A 19,111-nucleotide genomic window follows, 5' to 3' on the forward strand; every position below is an offset into this window, starting at 1 on the left:
AAATAGAAAAAAAGAAAACTTTTTTAGATGTCTGTTGCTGATCTGTCTTTATTTAGTAATCAGAATTTCATAATTTATCTTTGACCTAAGAAACTACTCAATTACTATTAAAACAGCTATCAATAAAATTGAGTCATACTAACAAAGCTGATTAAATAAATCCCATATAAAACTATTTAATATCAAGTTATTTACTATTTTAACCTACAGGAAACTAGACATGATTCACATGTGAAATCATGGGCTGTTAACTCATTCACAAGTATAGCTTATACTTCTTAGAAATTTAATGTGGTCTCGTTAGTAAATCATTTTATTTAAGCCCAGTGATCTCATTTCTCTAGTTTACACTGTTGTAACTATAAGGCAGCTCCAAGAAAGATTTTTCACCTCGCCAATAAGGAGCAATACATAGTTTTTAAAATTGTGCATTTAAAACAAGATTAAATTATTTTAGCTAACAATATCTACAGCTTCTTTTCTCGTGTAGGTTGTGAGGTCAGTGACCCACCTCATCAACCTTGGTGTCAGGGTAACTATTTGGTCACCAAAGGTCTCACTTAAATAAATAGCTTCCGGGACCGACTGCCCTTGCAAAGCACGGATCATTACTTTCGGACGATTGGGAGATCAACCATTAATGTCCTAACCAAACTTGGGATCTCACAGTGGTTTTTGTGATATGCCCCTACCTGTGTGGGAATTGAATCCGGGTCCACTAGACCACAGAATCCGTTGTAGCTACTACAGGAATGCTACACACCCTATAGACTTTTAGTCCATCAAGGGAAATCACAAATATGATTGTCAACTTGACAATCACAACAGTTTGCTAGAATGCAACCGCTTTGTCGTTACTAAGCCCGATGCCCCGCATTGTTATTTTTTTTTCCGGTGGTATCTGCTTATTCCGTCATTGATGTATCAAGTTGTCTCGGAAAGGATATAACTAGTTATACTTAATTTGTGAAAATATAAGGGCAACACTCACTGTAACACACGGGACATAAAAGATTGCGGAGGTTAACGGTCACGCTCACGTGTATAACGTGGACAATATTGTGTGAGCGGCTTTATAATAGACAAACAAACATGGAACTGTTTATTTAAATATACAAACTTGTTCTCAGAATATCGGTGCATTTGTTTTTGCAAGACGTCTGACGGACGTCAGCGGAAAAAGTGTTTATTTATTGAAGTCCGATTCAGTTTATAATAACCAAAGATCTAGATAATAATTTTAGGTAGGTAAATTGTATATTTATTGAACAAATTCAGACCGAAAGTGTATATTACTAGAGTGAATATTACCCCTCAGATTTGTACATAATCACTCTTTATAAATTTTTTTGACGGATTGCTATCTATTATACTCGCTCCTTGTTCGAGACGGTTAACAGTGTAGTCTAGTAGTGCTGCAAAGGACTTTAGGCTTTTAGCCCTAAATTTCAGCCTACCGAGTCCTTTTTGGGACTAGACCAGTAAAATAGGGCTTTAAAAGCTTCGTCATTTTAAATAACTTTTAGCCATTTTTAAAGTAGTAGGCTTTAAAAAAGCCTATAGCCTTTTTAATGTAGTAGGCTTTTAAAAAGCCTATAGCTTTTTTTAAAGTAGTAGGCTTTTTGGGACTGGAGTCTTTATTATCATTTTTTAGTAAAAGCCTTTTTACCGATTTCAAAAAAGGGAGTTATCAATTCGATACGTATGTATATAATATTATTGGAGCTACATAAAATTCACACATGATATTGGCCTTAAAAATCGGTTGTTTTCGCCACGTTTTACAAATATTGAGGGACTGTCTGAAATTGTGTATCACTGGTAGTAGTCCCTTAGTAAAAAATATTAAATAAAAAGTAATTAAATATAAACTTCTAAAAACCACTTAAAATTATGAAATAATATTTTACTTCAATATTAATACTTATGTACTCATAAAAAGAAATCAAAATTGGTTAGGGGCCTAGAATTTTTTTTGAGGTCGGAGCCAGCAAAAAGCATTACCTATGATTAAATTATCTATAATTACTTTTTATTTAAGCCTCCTACTCAGTCATTTATTTTTTTAATGCAGTCACTTATGTCTGTCTGTGTGCGCGATTTTTCGTGCGCTTATTTCTTCTGAACCACTGAACGAATTTTAATGCGGTTTTCACTGTCATTTAGGAAATATGATATGTTTGTATTTATTAAAGAAAATAAAGAAAAATAGAAAAAACTAATACAGTTTTTTTTTAATGAAACAACAAACTTGTTAAAATTACTAGTATTTATTTTAATAGGTTGAGTAAAAAAAAACAACTGAAATGGTCTAAAATAATACGTATATTTTAATTATGCATCCCCAAAACATTTAAGCCAAGATGAAAGACACATTGAGGATTTAATGCTTTCACTACTTAAACAATTCCTTTTTTTATTTATCAGATTTCCTGCCTTAGAGAAAGATTGTTCACTGGGCACACTTGTTGCTGGTATGCATAAAATATCATATGCCATATCTTGTAAATGTGGAAAATTTAATTTTTGGTTTTTCCACCACGCTATAACATCTGTATCTTCTGGTTCCGTCGGTAATGATAAATATCTGTGCAACTCAGTTTCGTCATCTCTTCTCCGTTTATAAATTGATGAAAAAAAGCTCTTTTTAGGCATGGGCGCATCTGACAAATCTGTAGAATGTTGGTGTGGCTCAGAAGCTTGACTTTGAATATTGTACTTGTTATTAAAAAGGAAAGTCAAAGATGTTAGAGGTTCTTCATGATCATTATTTTCAGAGAAATAATCATTCTTTAGTCTGGGATCCAATATAACAGAATACTTGGCGTAATCGGTACGCAATAATGGTGAATATTCTTGCAACTTAGTAGACATAGCTTCAGCAGCTTTTCTTACAAGATCATCATTGGTTTCCACATTAGAAGTTTCATTTATTAAAATATCAAGTATTGGTATCACATAATATATGCTTGGATATCTTGACTTTGACAATAATAATGTGGCATCGTAAAATGGCAATAAAAAATCTATTAATAATTTAACTTGGTTCCATTTTGAATCTTCAATCAAATATCTTTGAAAATCAGTATTATTCTGACAAAGATAATTCAGAACGTCTTTCATTTCGAATGCACGTTTCAGCATTAGGTAGGTTGAATTCCATCTAATATCAATTTCTTTTAGCAAAGCTAACTGTGGCATGTTCAATGTAGTACAAGCTTCAAAATATGTCTGCTTTTTTTTTCCCGAAAAATTTATCTGGTTCACTAATTTGGACACCGATGATACGGGATCATTGATTTCTTGTAATCCCTTTTTGACAGCTAAGTTTAAAACATGTGCAAAACATCTTGTGTGGACTAAATCTTCATAATTCTCATTAAATAGTAAAAGTAATTGTAAACACTTTACGTTTGCTTTCTCGTTATCGGTAGTAATCGAAATTATTTTTTTCTTTAAAGAATATAAATCAAAAATGTCTTGAATTATATCTAGAACATTTTCACTTTTGTGTGGGTATGGTATTAGATCAAAGTCCAGGATAATTGATTGCAGGGTAGAATTACTTATAAAGTGTGCTGTTACAACCACATAGGGTTTATTTGTGACTGAAGTCCAAAAATCAAATGTCACGGAAATTTTATTTTTAACGGTTTTCAGTATATCTATCACTTCTTTTTGTTTTTCTTTGAATAATTTCTGAATATTTGAATTAAGGGTTGTACGACTTAACGGCGAATAATTTGAATTGAGTTCAATTAACATTTTTTTAAAATGTTCTTCGTCTACAGTACTAAAGGGATGGTTCCCATGAATTACAAAATTAAGTATCGCCCGATTGTAACGTGATTGTTTACTTGATGTCGTAGTCCTTTTTGGGCTGCTTTCATGGGTTTTGAAATGGCTCTTTAGTGTAGAATGTGAACTTTTAATAGAGAGTACTTTTTTGCATAATTTACATTGAAACCCACTTTGAGTTTTGCTATAATGTGTAGATCTAAGCTTTTTGTACTTCTTAGGAATTTCAGAAGTAGAAGCGGTACTCACATCCAGCGAATCATCTTTTTCCGTTTTCTGTACAGACAAGTCACATTCCTTCTCACTTTCTAACAATTCCAAAGTCTCATCCATCTTTTCAACAAAATTAATCAGTCTTCTTTGTGTAGTATTTATTCGATGACAACGTATTTATATGGAATAATAACTAAATTAAATTATACTACAAATAAACTTTTTATTGTAAGAGGAGATGCTGAATTAAATACGAAATAGTTTTTATGTGTATAATTGCGCCATTATTTATTTAACAAGTTTTACAATTGCCGCCATCAAAAACTAACAACAGAGAATCCACCCTTTTCTTTTTAAAACCACAGACTAAAAATGTACCGAACGTAACAAGTTTCAATTATGCCTGTATCAATTTAATATTGAGCCTCCTTGCTAGATTATACCAACTATATTCCACCAAGGAGTATTATTTTGATTGTTAAATAAAATAATTGCGTAATAATAAATAACAGCTCAGCTCAGCTTAAATTCTATCAGCACAGCACAGCTCAGCTTTTATCATCGGCACAGCACACCACAGCTATACAGCCATCAGCGATCTCTGCACGTAACATATCGTCACTGGAAAGGCAAAATTACGTAAGCGCCAAAAGGCCATTTCGAGAAAAAGCCGTTTAAAGTTTCATTTTTTCGTTTTTTTATCATAACTTTTTACCCAATTATCCAATTTAGATGATGTCAAAGTAAGGTTACATTGTTTTTTAATTTTCTATGTCCAGCAATACATATTATAACTGTTGGATTGCTATTTTAGGATATAGTGGCGCTTACGTAAAAATGACTTCAGTTTACAGTAAAGCAAATTTACTTAACCGCCATCTGGTTAAAATATTATTTGGAAGCAAAATTACTTACAGCTCTTAAGACAATGCATACGAGAACGACAATATTTCTTTAAATATAATAATACTGTAATGTTAGCGGAGTAAAAGTTACTGTAACGACTTTTACACATCTGCTCTCATTATGTAAAAATTGCCTAAAAAGTGATCGATTGATTATGTCAGTTCACCAAAAATTCTTTAAAGTAAGTTTTTGTAATATCTTACATGGGTAAAAAGACGTAAGAGACAAATAATTATTCTTAATACCTCCTTAAACTACTTATTACTTCAATTGATTTATAAAAATGGCTATTAAAATACTGAAGTGCCAGAAATAAAGTTTCATAAAATATAAATAATAGCGTACAACCCGTTATCTGTTTGTAAAAGTTTCTTTTTAACACTTTCAAAGACAGAACGTATACGGACGTTCCGATTCCAAGGTGCCATACTACCTATTATGAACCACCAATGACCCATGGTCTCTGTCCGTGAAAGGGTTAAACGGTTTTATTTAGCTAAACCCGTACGGTATATTTGTATCAAAATTAGATATTGCAATTTAAGTACCTTCCTGTTGTCAGATTGATCTGAAATTTGGTACGCACCTTTAATTCCGATGTCAATACAATATAATAAAATCAATAACATTATAAATCTAAGATGGCAGCCGGTACATAATGGGGGATTACATATTTTTCCAAACCCCCTCAATATGGGTATCAAATGAAATAGCTACACAAGTAGAATACTGTGATTATGTCAAAATTTAAAATCCAAGATGGCCGCCGTTCCAAAATAGCGGACTAGGTACATATTTTTCCACAACCCCCTCAATATGGGTATCAAAGATAGGACTACACTAGTAGAATACTGTCATTATGTCAAAATTTCAAATCCAAGATGGACGATATTACAAAATGACTGAAAGAAGGATGTTGCCCTTAATTTTGTCATTGTCATCCACCGTCCATAATATGCAGGGCAGCACAGTGGATCGCTGGGTGGGGTCGCTCCGCGAAGCCTGTGAAATCCCCAGGAGGCTTCTGAGCTTCTGGAAGGAGATAGGTTGGCTTACGTAGTCAACAATTACACGCATAATGGGCCACCTTAGAGTCTAAATGCGGAAAACAGAGCCCACTAACATAACATAACATATGCAGGGCAGCACAGTCGACCATTCAGTAGTATATTTGGGCTCAAAATTGTTTGAATTAGGACAAGCATACGTGGCTCTAAGTCGAGTCAAGTCTCTGGAAGGGTCAAGTCTTTTTAATTCCTCAATAATTCCCCTTATTGTTTTTAAGAGTATTTACCACGAAGTTTAATACACTTTTCCATTCGCTCGAACCAGGTGTTATTTAACATTTATTCCACTCCAAAGTAGAAGTGTTCAAAATGGCTGACTTGAAAGCGTTGGCCGCTCCTTCACCGCACTGGAACCTTTGACCGCGAAGAGTTTCTTTTTTAATTTTAGGAAATGTAAAGAAATCATTGGAGCTTAGGTCAGGACTGTATGGAGGATGGTCAAGAATTTCTACGTTTTCCTGCTTCAAATAATCGTTTGACGAGCGGTGTGTGAGCTTGCGTTGTCATGGTGCAGCATCCTGCACTCCTGCGCATCATCATGCGTCGCTTTGGGTTAGATTTTCGAAGTTCGGCGATGACTTGTGGTATACCAATCTGCATTAACCGTCCTACGATCTTCAAGTGCAATTGTCGCAACATGACCGATTTTCTCCACGAAGGTAGCCACCATCTTCTTTGAAGTGCTTCGAGAGCGAACAACTTTTGACTCGTTTTGGAAGACCCAAACTGTGGATTGTTGTTTGGAATCAGGATAATAGCATAAATCCAAGATTCATCACCACTGATGATGTCGTACACGTGATTTGACTCTCCTCGGTTGAACCTCTGAAGAGTTTTCTTACACCATCTGACGCGGGCTACCTTATGATCGTCAGAAAATGCGGGATGCAACGGCAAACTAGTTTTCTCACACCAAGTGCCTCATTCAATATCGTTTAAATGGTTGTCCCTGAAATGCCTAATAACGCCTCTATTCTCGGTATGTCACATGACGATTTTTGAGGATTAGTTGTCTCACAGCAACGATATTATCTTCAGTGAAGGCGGATGTCCACGCTCGAATTCTAAATACCAGCGTTCGATGGCTCGCAGACATGGCACTTCATCGTGGAATAGAGATTTTAACTGTTTGACACACTGAAGTCGCAGTAGGCCTCTTCGAAAGTTATAGAAAATTTTTCTTTGTAAGATTCATTTTCGGACGTGACCTGACAGATTCAAACCAACGCTGTGACTAAACAATTGCATTAATCCTAATGCTTTCAATTGTTTTGATATTCGAAATTCCAACAAAATTGGCGCTAAATATGCAAACGACAGAACTTAAAAAGTATAACAAAGTCGCTTTTTCTGTCCCTATATCCCTATGTACGCTTAAATCTTTAAAATTGCGCAACGGATTTTGATGCAATTTTCTTTAGTAGATAGAGTGATTCAAGAGGAAAGTTTATAGGTATGTATAATAACATCCAATAAATAGTGTAGAAATACTGTTATTTTTGAGGATTTTAATGTGATGTCGTAAATAATTTCATTTTTCCTCAGCATTGCATCCGAGCGAAGCCGGGTCGCTAATAAATTATAAAATCAATTCTAAAATAGTTTTACTTTTAGATCTATTGTTAAAAAATAACTTCCTGGGAAACTTACTGCTAGCCCACTAACTTGCTTAATAACAGCATAAAAATGCGAAGGCAAATTTACGTACACGCCTTACTTATTCTAAATACTGTAAGTCAAAATTACTTATACGCCATTCACTGCATAAACATGCTAAGACATTTTTTTCTTATACGCCTTACTTATTTTAAAAGCTGTAAATAAAAATGACTTATACATAGTCTATTTTTTATTTTCAGTAGTCCAAAATTACTAATAAAATTATACTTTTCAAACTATAGAATGCCAAATTTACTTCAAGTTAATATGTAGTTATTATATAGGAACACAATATTACTTATACACCAGTCACGAAAAAAACACCAAAATCTTGTCGTTTAAGAAACTGGAATTGAAAAAAGTCAACTATTTTCAAATTTACGTAAGCGCCAAAAAAGTGCTCGTATCGCAATGCTACCCAGACAGATCGACGCAGAATGAAACGCTGATTCCGAATATATAAAAAACCCAAAATACCTATTTTGGCGCTTACGTAATTTTGCCTTTCCAGTGACGATATCTATTTCCTTGTAACTATTTCAATTGTTAAAATGAGTGAACGTTGTTATTATAAACCACACGACACAACAAGAAGCGAAATTAAAACACACCTACCCTCACATTGAAAAATAAAAATAACTGTGAACATATTTTTGTATTTTTTTTTTATTTTGTTTTGTTTTTCGTTATAAAAAAATAAAAGTAAATGGTGAAAATATTTACAATATTTATAGTTACACAATTTAAAAAAAAAAGAACATTATTGACAAATATGAAAAACGTTGATAATGGCTGTATAGGCATGTTCCTTTTGCCAATCCATAGTTTTTTTTTTAAAGTTCGTTTAATCTATTACTTCGTGAGTTAAATTATTAAACTTAGCTGGGCTTTTTCGGCGGGAAACGGGAACGGGACAGTTGCTTTCTTCGTTGGGTAATCTAAATAATTAATACGAAGTGGTGTTTTGTGGTTAATGATCGCATTAAGTTAGTCGGAAGACATTCGCGAGTGTTATTATATTGGAGTATTCAATGAACAAAGTGTATCTGCCTATTTTCGCTTCGTGCCGGGAAGCCGCTTCATAACTCAAAAGTTTATGCGGACTTTTGAGTTAATTCGTTTGGGGTTCGGAGTAGGAGTCTACTCCGAGGGTGGGGGCTTAGGTTTCATCATCATCACCTTTCATCATTTCATTAATCATCAAGAAAAAAAATACGTCAGACATGGCTGTATGGGCATAGTTCCCTTTGCCTTACCCTTCGGGGAAAACAAAAACAAAAAAAAAAAAAATTAAACTTAGCTGCTAAATTATTCATAGACTTTTATCAGTTGTAGCGAAAATGGAAAGAGGTAAGTTAGTTAATGTCTGCTAGTTACTTTTGTTTTTTATTAATATAATCCATATGAGGTTCCATAAGAAAGACAAAATATACCTACTTTGCAGTTGAGTAGGAAAAATAAATAATATAATATTATATAAAATAATTCATATACAGGTATATTAAAATAAATTGTAGTAATAACATCTAAGTAAATAATTGTATGCTATCCACCCACAGATATCAAACGTCCAAGAGAGCAAATAATGGATGAAGAAGACACCCAATATTGTTTTGAAAAGCACACTGCTAAAGAATCAATGCAAAGAGTCATGAAAAAAACAGCCATGGGTAGTAGTACTTGTAGTAACAGAGCAAGCACCACAAATGTCAAACCAAAATGTCTGGCCTGTGCAAAGCTGGGAGAAGACAAAAGAATCGAATGTTTCGCACAACTTCTTGTTGAAGAGTATAAGTATGTCACTCCATGTATGCGTACTCGGTCTTTCGTCAAAATTTTGAATTTTTTGAACACCTTAAAAACTTGCCATACTGAAGAAATAGAAGTGTCAGAAACCGAGAAAATCTAACCTGTCGATAGTACCTACATTAAACGGCGGTAAATGGAAGAAATTATCATTAATCTAACGAGAATTTATGATTATTGTGATTTATAATACCCGAATTAATCCTAACTAAAAGAATACAATTAAGTACCTTAGTAAGTTTAGAACTTAGTTGATTTTAATCTATCATTATCAATGTAAAATAAAAACTAATTGTTATGATCAAGTATATTTTCATTTAAGTACCTAATATACCTAATAGTCTATTACTATACTGTTACCACAGAGTACTATATAATACTGGCGTAAGTAATTTGTATGGGGCTGACGGGACGTGCTGTTACGTATTACTATAATTATTAGACTATTTCCATACTAATTGATAGTAAGAAGTTATTTTCAATATTCATAGTTAGTTAGCTAGTTGTGCATCTAACAATAAATCAATTTTTCACAGTGTTTGTGTAGGTATATATGTTTTTAAAGTTTGTTGTACCCACCCACACTTTTACTTTTTTTTACTTGAGAAAGGGACTGTATGTATAGCCTAAATAACCTTAAGGTCTAAGAGCTTCATAGGCTTTTTGAGCGTCTTATTTTATTAAATTAGTCTTAAACAAGGTTAGGCCTTTTTAAGGCCTTTAGGCTTATAACCAATAGGCTTGAATAGGCTTAACCCTAGCCTAGCCGCAAGTACTAAATGGCTTTATAGGTTTTTAGCCTACTAAGCTTTTTATTTAACAGTCTAGTCTTAAAATAAGGGCTAAAAGCCTAAAGTCCTTTGCAGCACTAAGTCTACGTCTTATGCTTCAACATCGTCAAAATTTTCAAAGTTCTTATCCAAAGCTAAAAAAAATATTCGATTCCCGCTTCCTGGATGTACATGTCAACTAACGTAATTATGTTTAAAGCATGTTTCATGGACAACTTCATCACCTGTAGAGACTTTAGTACGGGATGTTAAAATTGAAGGGAGGGAATCCCGTCTCGAACAAGGAACTTCGTATAATTGAGATAGAACTTCACTTACAGGTAAGTTTGTTTAATCTTTTTATTTTTGTATGCTTATCCATTGCTGGACATAGGCCTATCCTTTGTCACGCCACTGAACTCGATGCTCGGCTTTTCTTCTCCAACCGCTTCCAGCCATCTTGCCGTTGTCGTCACTCCATCTAGCCCAAGGGCGTCCTACACTAGGTTTCCCATAACACGGTCTCCAATCTAGAACCTGCCTATCCGCATTGGGCATTGGTATATCTCTAACTCCATATATACGTAGATAAGAAATGTAATTGTTTTCCAAAAAAAAAACAGTTCACTCGCGATTAGCCCCAGTTTTTGCTGTGACCAGAAGCATCCAGAGGGTTATTCTCTTCATTAGCGCTCGCAAAAAGTCTGTTAGCGTTCACATGTGGTTTTCTATTACGTTTAATCACAGATTACCCTTGATAGACACCACTTACAATTCTGATCGTGTCTACGTTTATCTGTTATTTATACACTAATGTATATTTATTACTTCTTTCATTTATCCAATCAGAATAATTTTTTTCCTACTGACGCGTGCTTACAGCATTCGTTATTTTTAATTGTTGATTTATTGTAAGTTTTCCACAGATGGCATTATCTATTTGACCGGAGCCTGCAATTGTATTTGCAAGCTTGGAAATTAAGTAAATCCTTACAGACATTTTATCCGTTGAACAAATAAACAATTGAGCGCAATAGACCGTATGTTCGTATTTATAATATTAGTGAATCAGAACGGTACTAAATTATTGCACTGTTCAGTCTAGTGTCTATTGGAGGTATTCTGGGTATTTTCTATTATGTTTTAAGCTTGCGTTCCTTAGGTCACGCAAGTATGTCAGCGTTCCAGATCGCTGGTGGATAGACGCAAATTGTACACACCAGTAGTTAACCGAAGGAAATCACTTTTCTAGTACGAAACAGTATCGTTAGATTGGAAAATAAAATTACAATGAAATTAGGTTACGGAATTATGTATATCGGCGGTACAACGCGGTCTGAAGCTTCAGATTATATATTTAAGTGTGTAGGGACTCTAGTCTAGTGTCTATCCGTCACCTAGATGGCCTCCGTGGTCCAGTGGTTGAGCGTTGGACTCACGATCCGGAGGTCCTGGGTTCGATTCCCAGTGGGGACATATCACAAAAATTACTTTGTGGTCCCTAGTTTGGTTAGGACATTACAGGCTGATCACCTGATTGTCCGAAAGTAAGACGATCCGTGCTTCGGAAGGCCCGTTGAGCCGTTGGTCCCGGTTACTACTTACTGTGTAAGTACGTAGTCGTTATAAATGAGTCATGTCAGGGGCCTTTGGCGGCTCAATAGTAACCCTGACACCAGGGTTGATAAGGTTAGTAATTCGCCTCAAAACCCACACGATAGAAGAAGAAGACCTAGATGGCGTACGTATAGCGCATTGTGAAACGTAAATAATTTAAACGTAGAGTTTTCATTTTATTTGTTCCACAAGAGGTAAAATAAAACTCGCTACATACGTTTCGGCGACAATAGATGGTGTAAGTGTAGCCACACCATTAATTAAAACAGGCGTGAGATTATGTATGTTTGTATATACATATTTAGCTGTCTTTTTATTTATTTATTTTATATTGTGTTTATGTGGAATGGAACGTTTTGTATTTTACTGTATTTTGTTTTATCTGTCATTAGGGTTTACGAGCGTGAGTTTTAATATTATGTGTACTGCAAAAAAAAAACTATTAATAAGTAAGTAAGTACCTTATTAGGCGACTTGAACAGTAATAAAATTTATGACAAGTTATTTCATTTTGCCAATAAATTATTCGTTGAAATATCCATAAAAAGGACATAAAACTTTTTTAATGGGTTTTATTAGCAAAGTACGCTAAAATGCACTTCGATTTTCCATAAATTTTGTTAATATAAATGATTTATGATTTCAAAATGCATGTGATACTTTTTATTACCACCACATTTTTTATTAAATATATTTATCTCGTGGAGAAAAAAAAAAGTAAACCAAAACTGTTAGCAAAGTTTCGTATACATTTCTCAAACAAACTTTATCAGTCAAATTCAATGCTTATCGGTCAAACTCTAAATCGGTCGTTGATATTAAATCACAAATTACTTATCTACATCTTACGATGGATGTACCTCTGACTACCCTAATTGGGAGAATAGTCGTGAGCTTTTCTTATGTTGTATTCATCACCTAGCGTTATTCCGCTTGCATGGGGTCCACTTACCTAAGCAAAAGATTGGACAGGTCCGGTTCGTAACAGAAGCGATTGCCTGTCTGACTTTCCAACTTGCGAAAGGAAACCTCAACCTCAATAGTCGGGTAAATAAAGAAACGAATTATTTATTTACTGTGAGCCTGAATAGACCTGAAATTAGTCGTCTGCAAAGAAATAATGAAGACATGACACCCCAGACAGTTCGGACACGTGACCCATTTCGTCTGACGTTGATTGTTCTTTTTCTTTGCAAGTTAATTACTTTTAGCCAAAAAATTAGGGCAAGGCCATATCAATATCCGGCTGAAATTAAGTAATTTGCCCTGTTACTTTTTGGCTTTAGCAGCGGTCTATTAGTCCAATTTTTAAATTAGTTTTGTTTAGTAATTTATTGCTCCTTGTCATTGATTAATTGATGTGTTTACTACTGCTTTTTATGACGTCATGAATTCAGACTTATTCAAAAGGATTATAACGGTCAAACCACTTGTTTCTGGGGGCGAAACGGATCATCACCTATCACGTTGATTTAACAGAAAGTGAATTCAATTCAATTATTGATGAATGGCTTTTGTGTGATCACAAGACATTCGGTGAAGCGTTAAGTCAATCTTGGGATGAATATACCCACAGATCATACGAGTAAATACGAGGAAGATATACCCTCAGCACTAAATTACACGATTTCGCATGTAGCTGCGTGTGAAGCGGCCGCACCAAGACATTTCTGGCTGGTCCGCTAAATCTTGTTACCGGCCGTTCATTGCGTAGTAACACAAGCGCTAGTTATAGTTGCGCGATACCAAAAAAGCAATGAATGATGTGGAAACTTTTATAATACGATCGATGCCTCATTATGATAATATGTCCGTTTTATGCATATTTCGGTCCCGCCTTTTATGTTCACAAGGCATTTCTCTATACCTAATAAGAATTTTGCGAACTTCTTCTTCTTATCCTGTGGGTTGTGAGGTGGAATACCAGCCTCATCAACCCATCATCAGGGTTTTTATTGAACCGCCAAAGGCCTGTGACGTGGCTTATGTAACGACTATATACTTAGTAACTAGTACTACATCAGTAAATAGTAACCGGGACCAACGGCTTCACATGCCTTCCGAAGCACGGATCATCTTACTTTCGGACAATCAGGTGATCAGCCTATAATGTTTTGCGAATTTGTACAATTATGTTAGTTTCCGACTGGTGAAATCAGTTACTTTTTATTAAACGTCAAAACACGAAATTTCTATGGAATTGGTGTGGAAAGGCAACCTATGACGTTATAGAAAAACGTAACAAAATGACGCACTTATTATTACATTTTTCTTTACTAAATTCCATAAATACGTTAAATAGAATAAAAAATAAAACGTTTCTTGTCACCTTTAGATCTGTGTTTTTTTAGTAATCAGAATTACATAATAGCTCTTTGACCTAGGAAACTACCCAAAGGATTATAGTCGGCAGCTTGTGTTTAAAACACTGCTTGCATAAACATCATCTCCATAGCCTTATCCCGTTATTCACAGGGTCCGCTTACCTAACCTGAAGATTTGACAGGTCCGGTTGACTGCTTCCATAGTATTTATGCTTAACTCTTTTGAGGATAGGCACCTTAATATAGCGACCCAAAAAGGAGAAGAAGGTCGTCATATAAATAAGCTAGAAATTGTATCGGAATAAATACTAATAAAATCATAAATCAAAAGTATCTCAGTTTACCTGTCTCTTATCTTTCAAGCACTCATTTTCATGAAAAATTGCGACTTAATTGTTTCGAAACCCAGAGACAGATAGGATACTTTCTAGAAAAAAACATAACGTGAGCTCACGAATATATCCCTATTAGGGTAGTCAGAGAGTCCATCGCAACATGAATTAAGTACCCCCACTACACCTTACCGACCTTTCAGTTAGACTAACATGATAGGTGGTAAGCTGTATCGCTGTCTATAAAGGTCGAGCCAACTGTATTAGTTAAACCTGAAGATAAATCTTCTTCTATCTTGGGAAGCAAATATAGAGTAGGTAAAAGAAGTATCCATAACCACCCTATAGAAACATACTAATACCAACACAACAAACAGAACCCCCCTCCACCAAACAACACGCACCGATTCTTCCCAAACACCAATCAATTACAATATTAATTAGCTACAACTAAGTTCCGTATCGCGTAATGTACTAATAACATTTCCGTAACAATCAACATAAATCGAGCTTTGGTAATCCGATCGAATTCAAACCGCCGATGCGCTACTGAATTTGAATCGGCTGTAATTCACTGATGACGCGTTAAACTCAATAATGATGAATGTGAGTTGCGCGTTACTCGCGGGGGTCCATGTGACCCACGACACGGAACAGATAAGATATTTATTCCGTACAACCTACTAATAATGAAGTTATGACTGTCTTTTTCTTATCGTGTTCTTAGCCTCATGAAACCTGGTGTCATTTAGTTGTTTAGCTGTAAAGGCCCCTGACGTGGCTCATGTAACAACTACAAATTTAAACAAACTAGGGAACACAGAGTGATTTTTGTGATATGTCCCCACTGTGATTCGTACTCGGGGCCTCCGGATCGTGAACCCAGCGCTCAACCACTGGACCACAGAGGCAGTTAGGACTGAAACACGTGAAGGGGATACGAAGCGATTCAACGTGGTGACGCAATGTCACTTTAGTATTTAATAGATAAACAGACAATTAATTGACTTCTTAACAGTTGGAACAAAAAAATATGAAATTTATCGGTTTATCATTTAACGATAAATTATCCAATGTTTTTTTTTTGTTAAGAACATTAAATATTTTATTTTTACAAAATAGGAATGCGATTTTTTATCTATGTATTACAAGACCCGAAACACGAGCGGCCATGAGTAAGATTCGTATGACGTCACATTTTACAAAATAAACAAAAACTATCTGTCAGGTTTCAAGTTATACTGTTTGACAGTTTCTTTGCTTACTGAAATGTGACGTCACTGGGCAAAATATCACGTGACCAACCGTTTGGGCGCGAAATTCGTCGTCTTGTGGAATTATGTTTGAGAGAATTGGCTCCAAGTGCTGCAATTTTCTCAAATCATTACGTGTGAGAAAACATCCGCCTCTATGGCTAGAGTTATCAGACCCGACCATTCTTGGCAACCAGGATTACGCCCTTCGGGTACCGATATTTTTCGGTAGTAACTATTACCTAATCTGTGGTAAGAGGGACGTGTTAGGAATGAAGCACGATATTGAAGATCTAACATAAATATTAATATTAGTACGGTGTATCATAATTATGGTGACTTAGTTATCAACTCAGTTCGTCGCATCATAAACATCGTCATCACTAATTTAAGAGCCACGCTCTTGTCGGTATAGCATTATCCATTCTTTTCTATAAAACGTCAATTCTTTCACTTTCTTATAGGTAAGACTTGACGTTCGCCTTATCTTTAATTTGTTCCATGTAAGCTCTTTTTTGTTTTTCCGTTCATCTATTACTTTGTAGCTTCCCTTCTATGATGATTTTAATAAATTCGTCGTATCTTATTAACTGCCCAATCATCTTGCCTCTTTTGTCCTCAATAACTCTGAATATCTGTCGGTGATGACATGGTGATTCTGCTCACCTCGGTCGGTATTACGGGTGTGAATTGTACCTATATGTCTTTTAATATATTAAAAATACAGTTTCAGAAAAGACCCCCACTCCTAAAAAGGGCCCTGGACACGGGTTAATGACAGCCGCGGATGTAAGGATCATTAGTCGGGGAACGCATGAAATATAGCCCCGTGTGACGTCATCCTATTGTTCGACAAATTTCGGCGGCTCTCGTAAATTTATCGAGAGGGCTCATAATTTTATTATCAAAAAATTCACAAACTAGATTTCTGTAAAATGCCTGGGTCAAAATATCAAACTGTCTGTTTCATTTGTTTTTATTTTAACTGATGAAACAAACCTCGCCTTGTGTCTGAGCAACAAATCGTGACAAAGCTTGCATATTTGTATGACAATTACCTGTCAATATATCACGACCAATCAATTCATCAAGCGAATCGAACCACAGCTTTCAAGTTTATTGTGAATTATTCAAATCATCAAAAAAATAGGGAAAGGAGGCAAATATTGAGAGTTTACAGAAGAAGAGCTTACATGGAGCAGATTAAAGAGAAGGCGAACGTCGTTTCTTATAAGAAGGTGAAGGAATTGGTCTTCGATGGACATGAATGGAAAATACTACACCAACAAGAGCGTGGCTCTTAAATTAGTGATGTTTCAAATCATCACATAAATTTAAGAAGATATTATAAAATCTTTACGTTAGAGCACTATACGCTTGTCATTAATTTTCGGTTTTTTTTTTCCTCTAATTTTATGAGTTGCTTTTCTTTGAATACCCAATAGCAGGTATTATTCTTTGGTGAAAACTTGTTTGGCTGTTGTACTAGGTACATTATATGTGTTATATTTATAATGTGTTATAAAAGCTGTATGTTTTCCTTAAATAAATAAAATAAATAAACATATTTAAGTTGCTATATCGAAAAAAGCCCTCTACACTAGACTGTCTGAATGGAAACACAATTTTCTCCAAAACAAAGAAAATTCTTACTAAGAATGTAATAATATACATAAAGGGAAATAATTTCCCTTTCAACTAACTCATACGTAGGCTGATGATGTCACAATTGCTTCTAAGAGTCATTGTATTAAGCTCTCCAATTTCACATAATTGATCGTTAGCGCCTACATACAAAGTAAAATAAGACTTATCAGGGAAGCACGAATTCCGTTTTACAAGTTAATTGGCTTCAAAATTGCTTTAGCCGATGATATTTATGTTTAACAACAAAATCCACAATTTGCGATGCCAAGAGGAGTCTTCAGATGTCTGTTACTTTGAAATGATCATCCTACACACAATTAGAATACAACTTGCATCCGCTTTTGATGAATTAATGACAGTGACCAATCAATCGCCCCTAATAATTGTAATCTTCTATATGTGGGTTGTGAGGTGGACCAACCTCAGCAACCGTGGTGTCTGGATTATTATTGAGCCACCAAAGACCCCATACCAATATGATAGAAAGGACAACAATCGCTTGGTTAGTTTTTCTTCGTCGGCGTCCAGTTTCATAAGTCACGGATTTTCACGAATAGAAGTTCACTGATAAGACTCTGATCTTTAAAATGTGCCTTTGATGTTATTTTTTTAATCAAAATCCGTGACTCACGGTGAGAGTTAAACGTTCTTCCAACTGGATTATCATGGCAGCAATATAAATGGTGTCCGATTATTTGACAAAAAACAAATAATAAATTTTCATTTGAAAAACAACATTTGTCAAAACTATATTTGATAAATGTATCATTTTACAAACTATTGTTTAATAAACTACTCATTAGACAATTTATTTACAAAAAAAATAATTATTACGCTAAAACATTTATTTACAAATTGATTATTTTTTAAACATGTTAGATGGCAAAACAACGTAAAGCAAAAATAACATTTGACAAAATGCATTGCTTGGTAAATATTTTATTAACCAAAATCTATGTTAATCAACAAAAATCTTTCTTAGTTTACTATAGTTTAACAAAAAACGTATGGAAAAAGATCATTTTAGAAGAAAGTAGTAAGCTATTAAATACTTGTATATCATTACTTTGGGTTCATGCATGAAAGTCCAATAATAATAAAGAAGTTAAATAATTATAATAATCATTTATTTTCCAATGTTTGGTTATGTTAGGTTAGAACTGCGACCACAACGCACGAGCCGAGCGAGCGAAGCGAGCGTGCCGCGGCAGCGGCCGGCGAGTGCCAGAACCGAATTCTACTTATTTCACTTAATTCACGTAGTATGTATTTTTTTTAAGATTTAAGTTTCTATGGTATTAGTATTAATACAAAATTATTTCTGGCCTATAAACAATCTGTTCAAGAGTTTAAATAGTTATTTTTAAAAACTAAGTAATCATTTATTTTCTAACTTTTTGTAATAACCAAAATCTATGTTAATCAACAAAAATCTTTCTCTGTTTACTATAGTTAAAAAAATACAATACGCGTCAGTCACACTTATTTTAAAAGACAGTGCAATAAACGAAATAGTGCGGCAATAAGTGGGTACTACAATAAAATTATTCTAAAATACCGCCTTTTGTACGGCTTCACATAAAAATAGTTATTTTAAAAAATAATAATTTATCTTGTAACTTTTTGTATAATCACCAGTTTGGCAAACGATTATTGTCATGTGATTATTTTAAATATAATATTTTAACAGTTGAATTATTTTCTAAGTAAAACATTTGC

General features: G+C 34.5%; 1 long non-coding RNA gene across 1 annotated transcript; it reads left to right on the forward strand.

Annotated features, from left to right (window-relative positions):
- Nucleotides 1-1,416: 1,416 nt before the first annotated feature.
- On the forward strand, nt 1,417-9,754 carry LOC126372840 (uncharacterized). Its single transcript, XR_007567229.1, has 2 exons — nt 1,417-1,856; nt 9,593-9,754. It is a non-coding gene; the product is annotated as an uncharacterized LOC126372840 (long non-coding RNA).
- The last annotated feature ends 9,357 nt before the right edge of the window (nt 9,755-19,111 follow it).

Source organism: Pectinophora gossypiella, chromosome 14 (genome assembly GCF_024362695.1).
Source record: "Pectinophora gossypiella chromosome 14, ilPecGoss1.1, whole genome shotgun sequence".
In the NCBI taxonomy this organism is placed as follows: domain Eukaryota; kingdom Metazoa; phylum Arthropoda; class Insecta; order Lepidoptera; family Gelechiidae; genus Pectinophora; species Pectinophora gossypiella.